This window comes from Bubalus kerabau, chromosome 23 (genome assembly GCF_029407905.1).
Source record: "Bubalus kerabau isolate K-KA32 ecotype Philippines breed swamp buffalo chromosome 23, PCC_UOA_SB_1v2, whole genome shotgun sequence".
In the NCBI taxonomy this organism is placed as follows: domain Eukaryota; kingdom Metazoa; phylum Chordata; class Mammalia; order Artiodactyla; family Bovidae; genus Bubalus; species Bubalus kerabau.
Genome location: NC_073646.1, coordinates 33,453,042 through 33,461,210, shown reverse-complemented (window position 1 = coordinate 33,461,210; position 8,169 = coordinate 33,453,042). Strand labels below are relative to the sequence as shown.

The 8,169-nt window shown below is 49.0% G+C and overlaps 1 long non-coding RNA gene across 1 annotated transcript; it reads left to right on the top strand.

Moving 5' to 3' along the window:
• The first annotated feature begins 3,549 nt into the window (after positions 1–3,549).
• LOC129638041 (uncharacterized) lies at positions 3,550–6,448 on the top strand. Its single transcript, XR_008707672.1, has 3 exons — positions 3,550–3,738; positions 4,494–4,565; positions 5,877–6,448. It is a non-coding gene; the product is annotated as an uncharacterized LOC129638041 (long non-coding RNA).
• Positions 6,449–8,169: the final 1,721 nt, after the last annotated feature.

Below are 8,169 nucleotides of genomic sequence, written 5' to 3'. Positions count from 1 at the left end.
CCACAGCAATGAGAAGCCCGCACACACAACTAGAGAGTAGCCCCCGCTCTCCCCAATTAGAAGAACAGCCAATAAATAAAACAACAAAGATCCAGAGCAACAACGAAGATCCCAGTGAAGTGAAGTGAAGTTGCTCAGTTGTGTCCGACTCTTTGCCACCCCATGGACTGTAGCCTACCAGGCTCCTCTGTCCATGGGATTTTCCAGGCAATAGTACTGGAGTGGATTGCCATTTTCTTCTCCAGGGGATCTTCCCAACCCAGGGATTGAACCTGGGTCTCCCGTACTGTAGACAGATGCTTTACCATCTGAGCCACCAGGGAAATCCCAAACAGCCAATAAATTAAATTAAAAAGTATATTGCATAACTTAAAAAAAAAAGCACTTCTGTTTTACTGGTGAGAAAACCTAAGGGCTCAGGGCGGAGGCTTGTCCAGGGCCTCTGAGCAATAAATGACACTGTTCTCCCTGTACACCTGTTTTTCCCAAGCTTTATGTTCCTAACATCCATTCCCACTAAAAGTAAATTATTGACTGTAATTGATTTATGCAGTGCATTCTTGCTAATGCCAATTGTTAAGCTAACCAGTGTTTTTCCTTTACTTGGGAAGAAAAACAATTCATCTGGACAGTAAGGCCTCAGGGGTTTACGGGGAGTCCTTCTTCTCACAAATCCTGAAGACCGATCTGGATGATGTAAAGTTCCCCAGAGGTCCTACTTGGTTGCAATTTGGGGATAATTTGCTTCTTTGCTGTCCTTCTGAAGCTTCACCTGCTGAAGTTTTCCTGTAAAAGGAAAATTCTTTTTGCCTAACTCTAGAGATGCTGGAAGACCTTATGGTCAGAATTTTCTCCCTTTTGTAACAGATTCCTCTCCCTCTAAAGCAATACTCTGCACCCCACCCTCGAATAATCCTTTTGAATAAGTCTTTGCTTACAAGGTCTGGATTTGTTTGTTTGTTTTTTAATATTTATTTACTTATTTGGCTGCACCGGGTCTTAGTGGTGGCGTGTGGGATCTAATTCCCTGACCAGGGATTGAACCCAGGCCCCTTGCATTGGGAGTGTGGAGTCTTAGCCACTGGACCACCTGGGAAGTCCCTGGATTTGTTTTTATTTGACAATCCTAAGGAAACCCACTCCAGTACTCTTGCCTGGAAAATCCCATGGACGGAGGAGCCTGTAGGCTTCAGTCTATGGGGTCGCGAAGAGTCAGACACAACTGAGCGACTTCACTTTTACTTTTCACTTTCATGCACTGGAGAAGGAAATGGCAACCCACTCCAGTGTTCTTGCCTGGAGAATGCCAGGGATGGCAGAGCCTGGTGGGCTGCTGTCTCTGGGGTTGCACAGAGTCGGACACGACTGAAATGACTTTAGTAGTAGTAGTAGTAAGGAGTCCCTGTCCGACTTTTTTCGACCTCATGAACTGCAGCATGCCGGGCTTCCGTATCCTTCACTATCAGACCTGACTTAGCGACAGAACAACAACAACCACCAAGCTGTCCGTAGGCTGCTTTTGGGGAGAGATGGATGGAGCGGGCGGTTTTGTCTTCCCGGCGCTTCCTGTGCTGCAGTAGATGTGTACAAGTTGTCAGGGAAGTTGTGAGCCCTGCCATTAAACTGTCATGGGGACACACCATCCCGACCTGGCCGCCCTCGGAGGTGAAGCCGCTGAGGCTTGGTTACAGTTGGACTGGAGCCCACTCGCTGCAGTGTGAGACTCTGTCCATGACACTAACAACCATCCGGTGGAGGCGGCAGCAGGGGTTCATGTGACTGGGTAGGAGCCACAGACTTTGTAGAATCCAGCTCCTTAGGTGGTAATCAGCATGGTCCCAATTTATACAATCTTTAGTCACACTCTCTCAATTCCCATTCCTGCCCCTGTTTTCATTTTCCACGGTGGTTCCAGCACCTGCACTTGCCAGATCCAAGCTCTTTCCTTCTTAACCCTGGTGTTTGTATCCCCAGCCCTATCCCAGTCCCTTTTCCTTCTCACGGCTTTTCATGTGTAGATCAATTTAGCTCCTTTTCGGCTGGCATTACTGAGTGTCCTGGAACCAGTTGACAAAGAGGAGGTTGTTTCTTTTTTTTTTTTTTTTAATGACTATTTATTTGGGGCTGTGCTGAGTCTTCGCGGTTGCTCTGGCTTTTCTCTAGTTCGCTGAGCGGGGGCTACTCTCTAGTTGCGGTGCACCGGCTTCTCGCTGCAGTGGCTTCTCTTGTTTCAGATCATAGGCTTCAGGGCGCTCGGGCTTCAGTAGTTGTGGTGCGTAGGCTCTGCAGTAGCAGCTCCCGGGCTGTAGAGCACAGGCTCAATATTTGTGGCCCACGGTTTTAGTTGCTCCACGGCATGTGGGATCCTCGCTGATCAGGGATCAAACTTGTGTCTCCTGCATTGGCAGACGGATTCTTTACTACTGAGCCACTAGGGAGGCCCAGGTTTTTTTTTTTTTTTCCCATAAATTCCTTTTTTAGCAGGATGAGGGAGAGAGGCAGCGAATGGGGAGGTGGAGAAACTTCACCTGCTAATAAATCTTGCTCCCGTCGCGTTGTAATCCGAAGCAATGTGTGAAAAGGATCGTACGTACAAAGAGTCCAAACACGCTTCAGTGGTCTCTGGGCAAGTGGGGTCATCAGGCTTTCTCACGGGCGCTCCCTCTCTGCTAACCCGTCTGCTGGGGTGCAGGCTGACTACAGAGACTCAGACACACTCGCTGCGCTCGGGTCAGCCTGCACATGCTCTGCCAGATGACTCTGATCTGTGAACAAATCTGTTATAAGCTGGTCCAACCTCTAGCCATGGAATTAGAGCTTGGAGAGTGGTGAACCTAACGGAGAAGTGAAGGAACACAGAGGCTTCTTGCCGCCACCCCAGCCAAGAGCACCTCTGGGGCCTCTTAGCTGCCTAGGGGTGCAGGGTGAATGAGGGTTCACTAGCTAAAGCAGGCCTGCTGGGATGGGATGAGCTTATTAACCTCCCCTCCCATCCTCCATGTTTATATTGTGTATCAACACCACACAATATTGTGTGTGTGTGTATGTGTGTGTGCAAGCTCAGTCGTGTCCCACTCTTTGTGACCCATGGACGGTAGCCCTCCAAGATCCACTGTCCATGGGATTTGCAGGCAAGAATACTGGGGTGGGTTGCCATTTCTTTTTCCAGGGCATCTTCCCAACTCAGGGATGAGCCCAAGTTTCCTGCATTGGCTGGTGGATTCTTTACCATTGAGCCACCTGGGAAATCCCTTTTTAAAATTAATTAATTTTAAAATTCAAATTAGTTAATTGATTGATTTTTGGCTGCGCTGGGTCTTCGTGCTGCACGCGGGCTTTCTCTGGTTGCGGTGAGCAGAGGCTTCTCTATGGTTGTGGTGGTCAGGCTTCTCATTGTGGTGACGTCTCTTGCTGCAGAGCTCGGGCTCTAGAGCTTGGGCCTCAGTAGACGTGGCACTATGCTTATTTACCTCGAGGCATGTGGAATCTTTCTGGACCAAGGATTGAACGCGCGTCCTTTGCGTTGGCAGGCGGATTCTTAACCACTCTCATTTTACACATCAGAGGACAGAGGCGGAGTTGCGTGAAAGGACCTGACTGGCCCATAGCCAGCAAACGACAGGGAGGAAATCTGAGCCCAGGGGGCCTTAACCTCAGAGCCTGTGCCCTGTGGATCCTCCTATACCATTGGATCCTTAGTATAAAGTGATACAAAGTGACCTGTCCCACCACTAGCTGGTAAGCCTGTGCGGGGAGGTGATGGGGCCTGGGATCTACCACGTGTGGTCTTGGAAGCCCAAGGAATTGGATAGACACTGCTGATCCCTAAAACACACAATAGGGTCCTGCAGCCTTCCAGCACCATCCCATCCTCCACAGCTCTTGACTGTAACCGACTCGAGTGCCAGCCCGCCCTCTGGGTTGTGACCTGTGGCATGTTCTTTATAACTGCTCACTTTCTTTATTTCAAAAAATTTTTTATTAAAAATGTTTAAAAATTTAAAAACTAAGAAAAAGATTTTATAATGGGGGACGAAAGTGTGTTTGAAGTGTCAAGGATCAATGTGTCCTGCAGTTCACATTAATTCTCGCAGCTAGCTGTGTTCTTCAGTGACCCACAAGCTGAGTGATCCACCACTAAGTGTCATAATGGAGTATGGTTGATTTACGTTACGCTAGTTTTATGCATACAGCAAAGTGATTCAGTTATACATATATCTATTCTTTTTCCGATTCTTTTCCCATTTGGGTTATTAATTGAATAGAGTTCCCTGTGCTATATAGTAGGTCCTTGTTGATTATTTATTTTACATTTAGTAGTATGTATATCCCAACCTCCTAATTTATCCCCCCTGCTCACCTTTTCCCCTTGGTAACCATAAGTTTGTTTCATAAGTCTGTGAGTCTGTTTCTGTTTTGTAAATAAGTTCCTGTGTTTAGATTCCATGTATAAGTGATATCCTATGATATTTGTCTTTCTCTGTATTTCTCAGCCATAAAAAAGAATGAAATCATGCCACCTGAAGCAACGTGGATGGGATCTAGAGATTATCATACTAAGTGAAGTATGTCAGCTGCTCATTTTCAAACCTGATGCTCTCTGACTTTGTTTTTTATTTAAAAATAAAAGAATTGAGATAAGACTGGCATAGAACGTTGTATAGTTTTAGGTATACAACATACTGAATATATATGTATATTCACTCTTGTTACTGAGTCCAAGCTCATATCTGTCTTCCCACAACAGGCCAATAAATCTGGAGACGTTGGGGCAAAGAATAGGAACTTTATTCTGAAAGCCAGCAGACCAGGAAGATAGTGGGCTGAGAAGATAGTGTCCCAAAGAACCATGTTCCCCGAGTTAGAATTCAGGTTTCTTTTATACTTTTATGGCCCTCGTGGCTCACACAGTAAAGAGTCTACCTGAAATGCAGGAGCCCTGGGTTCAATGCCTGTGTCAGGAAGATCCCCTGCAGAAGGGAATGACAACCCACTCCAGTATTCTTGCCTGGAGAATTCCATGGACAGAAGAGCGTGGTGGGCTACAGTCCATGGGGTTGCAAAGAGTTGGACACGACTGAGCAACGAACACTTACTTATATTAAAGGGGAGAGAGCGTGGAATCCTTTGTTCTTACAATGACCCAAGTGGCTCACCTGCTGGGAAGCCCACCCTTTATGTCTGCCTTCCCCACCTCCTACCAGAGTTTCCTAGGACCACGTCCCCAGTAAGCTGTTTGCTGTCCCGTCCTTGCCTCAGGCTCTGCTTCTGGAGAACCCACATGAAGACAACTGTGGCCATAGTTTTCTTCTGATTCCAGCTCCCGAGATCGACACCCTTTCCACCTGGACTTGGGCCGGGGGGGCATCTTCTCTCCTCCTTGTGACCCCTGAGCCAGCATTCCCACCAGCTCTTGGCAGCCAGGGCCAAGGGCTCTGTCTGAACATTCTAGACCCCACCCAAGAGGCTTGTATCCAAATCCTCCTTAACCAAGCACACATGTTCTCATACAAGACAGACAGGGGGACGTCCCTGATGGTCCAGTGGTTATGACTCTGTGCTTTCACTGTCAGGGAAGACGGTTCAGTCCCTGGTTGGGGAACTAAAATCCCGCAGCTGGGGCCAAATTAAAAAGAAAAAGATAGACGGGGTTGAAACTTATTAGATGATACTGGTTCGCACTGAAGGAAGTTGTCAACCTACCCAGGGAAACTTGTCCTTTTGGTAAATCCCTGAGCTGGACCCAACAGCCCATCCTTAAGATGTTGACCCACTTCCTGTGGGTCTTTTCTTGCACCATCTTTTGTTTCCTTTATCTGCTTTTCATTATTTCCCCGTGCTTCACCTGTGGTCTCTCTTGTTTACTTTCCTGCCAGGCCACCTCTTATTTCCACACACGGGTTCAAGAGAGAAGGAAGACATTTTCCTCTGAATCACCTCTGCCGCCGGGAGGCAGGCGGTGGCTTTCTTCCAAGGATTTTTCTTCCTAGTCTCATAAACTTCTTTACCGTGGTGAGGGAGAGGCTATCAGAAGTCTGTTTATCTGCAGAGCTGAGAGCCGAAGAGCTACTCTTATTTATAGGATCCTGAGAGCGTCCATGATATTGGGTAAGAAATCACACCGCAGGAAACCTGCTGACACCTGAGTGTCAAGAAATCTGTCTCTACTAGGTTAGCCCGAGGGCAGCAGAAAGTCAAGACAGGCTGGCATCAGACTCCAGTGCTGTCCCTCCCCGTTTGTGATCTGGGATAAGTGACCTCCCTGAGCCTCAGTTTCTTCATCTCTAAGATGAGAAAGACAAGACCCCATCAAAGGGCTGCTGGGAGGGTTACAGGTGAGGATGTATTCGAGGCACGCAGCCTCCAGCTCACAGCCTCCCTCCCGTCCCTGCTGCCACCCGCTGCTCCGTGCTCTGCTGGGTCTGTGAAGCTTGGTTCTTGCTCCCCTGTTACTGTCCAGTCTGGAGGACTATACTCTTCTTTTCCGGAGACCTTGACTTTGAATTTATGATGCCTTCACTGGTACTGTGCCTGCCTCTTGGGATGTAGGTGGGATGTGATCCCAGGCCAGAGAAGGTATCAGGGATTGAGAGTGAGTTTGGCTGGGTTTAGGTGGCCTGGCTTAAGCAAGAACACTGTGCCAGGGCCTGGCTCGCCTGGAGACAAGGTAGGACTATCAGAGAAGCCGCGGAGAATCATCAGTAGTTGTGCCTTCTGTCTGAACCAGGTGGATGAGCTCACTGACTTCGGACTTTGATTTCCAGATGTCAGTGTTAGCCCGAGACCCACCCCAAAGCGGGAGGGGCCCAGGCTGCAAAGAGAGACCTGTTTCATCACCGCCCCTCCCACCACGTCCCTCTTCGAACGAAGCTCTGTGCACAGGTTTTATGAAAACACGACTAGTGTGAGTCAGGTCATCCCGCGTGTAAGCCTCTGCCGACTCCAGCGATAAAGAATTCGGGCCTTATTTATAGGGCAGCCTGGAGAATCTGACAGGAGGAATTGAGCTTGCTGCCAGGGTGCGAAATGAGATTTCCCAGAAAGATGTTCCCTGGGCTGAAGGGGCCTCTGGGGACAGCAGAGGAGACAGGCAAGGTGAATCAGACAGAATGATCTGGGCGGCAGCCCACCAAGGCCGGGCCTCCCTCCTCCTACAGGGGATTGGCAGCAGAGATGTCTCCGGGCCCTGGGCCTTAGCATCTTCCCACGGAGCCAGGCAAAGGTCAGAACGCTCAGATGCCCTACAAGTCCATGTAACCAAGTGTGTTCTCGTTTATTCAGCATTGTCTTCAAGGGATATCTTAGCTTTGGGCACCTGGGCGTCCCTTCCTCTCCCCTTCGGTTTCTTTCCACCTCCTCCTCCTCTGCACTCCTCTCATCTCCCTCTACATTTTCTTCCCTTCCCTTTTCTGATCCTCCCCACCCCTCCCATGGTAGTTATCTGGGCTATGCAGGAACATTCTGGCTCTCTCCTCTGGGAGACTGACAAGACTGCCTTCCCCTCCCATTTAAAATGAGGTTTGGCTGCATGACTTACTCCAGCCAGTGAAGTGTGAGTGAATGCATGTGTGTTGCTTTTGGGCAGAAGCTTCAAGAGCCAGGGCCTTGCCCGTGCCTATTTCTCTTTCCCTGGTGCAGTGACTTGTGTTCTCTGAGATGCTGGCTGCCCCATGAGTGGGGTCCTGGAATGAACATGACCCAGAGCAAAGCCTCCAGCTGACCCACATTGGTCATGCAGGGAGAAGGAGAATGAAAATGAAACTGTTAGTCACTCAGTCGCGTCCAGCGCTTTGCGACTCCATGGACGGTAGCCCACCAGGCTCCTCTGTCCATGGGATTCTCCAGGCAAGAATACTGGAGTGGGTTGCTGTGCCCTGTTCCAGGGGATCTTCCCAGCCCAGGGATTGAACCCAGCTCTCCTGCATGGCAGGCAGATTCTTTGCCATCTGAGTCACAAGGGAAGCCCCTCTTTTGCTGTTTCATGCCACGGAGACTTTGAGATTGTTTATCACTGCAGTATCACCTAACATCCCCTGACTAATACACTCTCCACCCCAGAACCCTGGGAGTGACTCTGTATCCACACTCCACTTTCAATACAGTGCCTACCCAGCTCCTTTCCACAATCAGAAGTGTGAGTCTGGGGTGCCACGGGGAATGAATAGGATA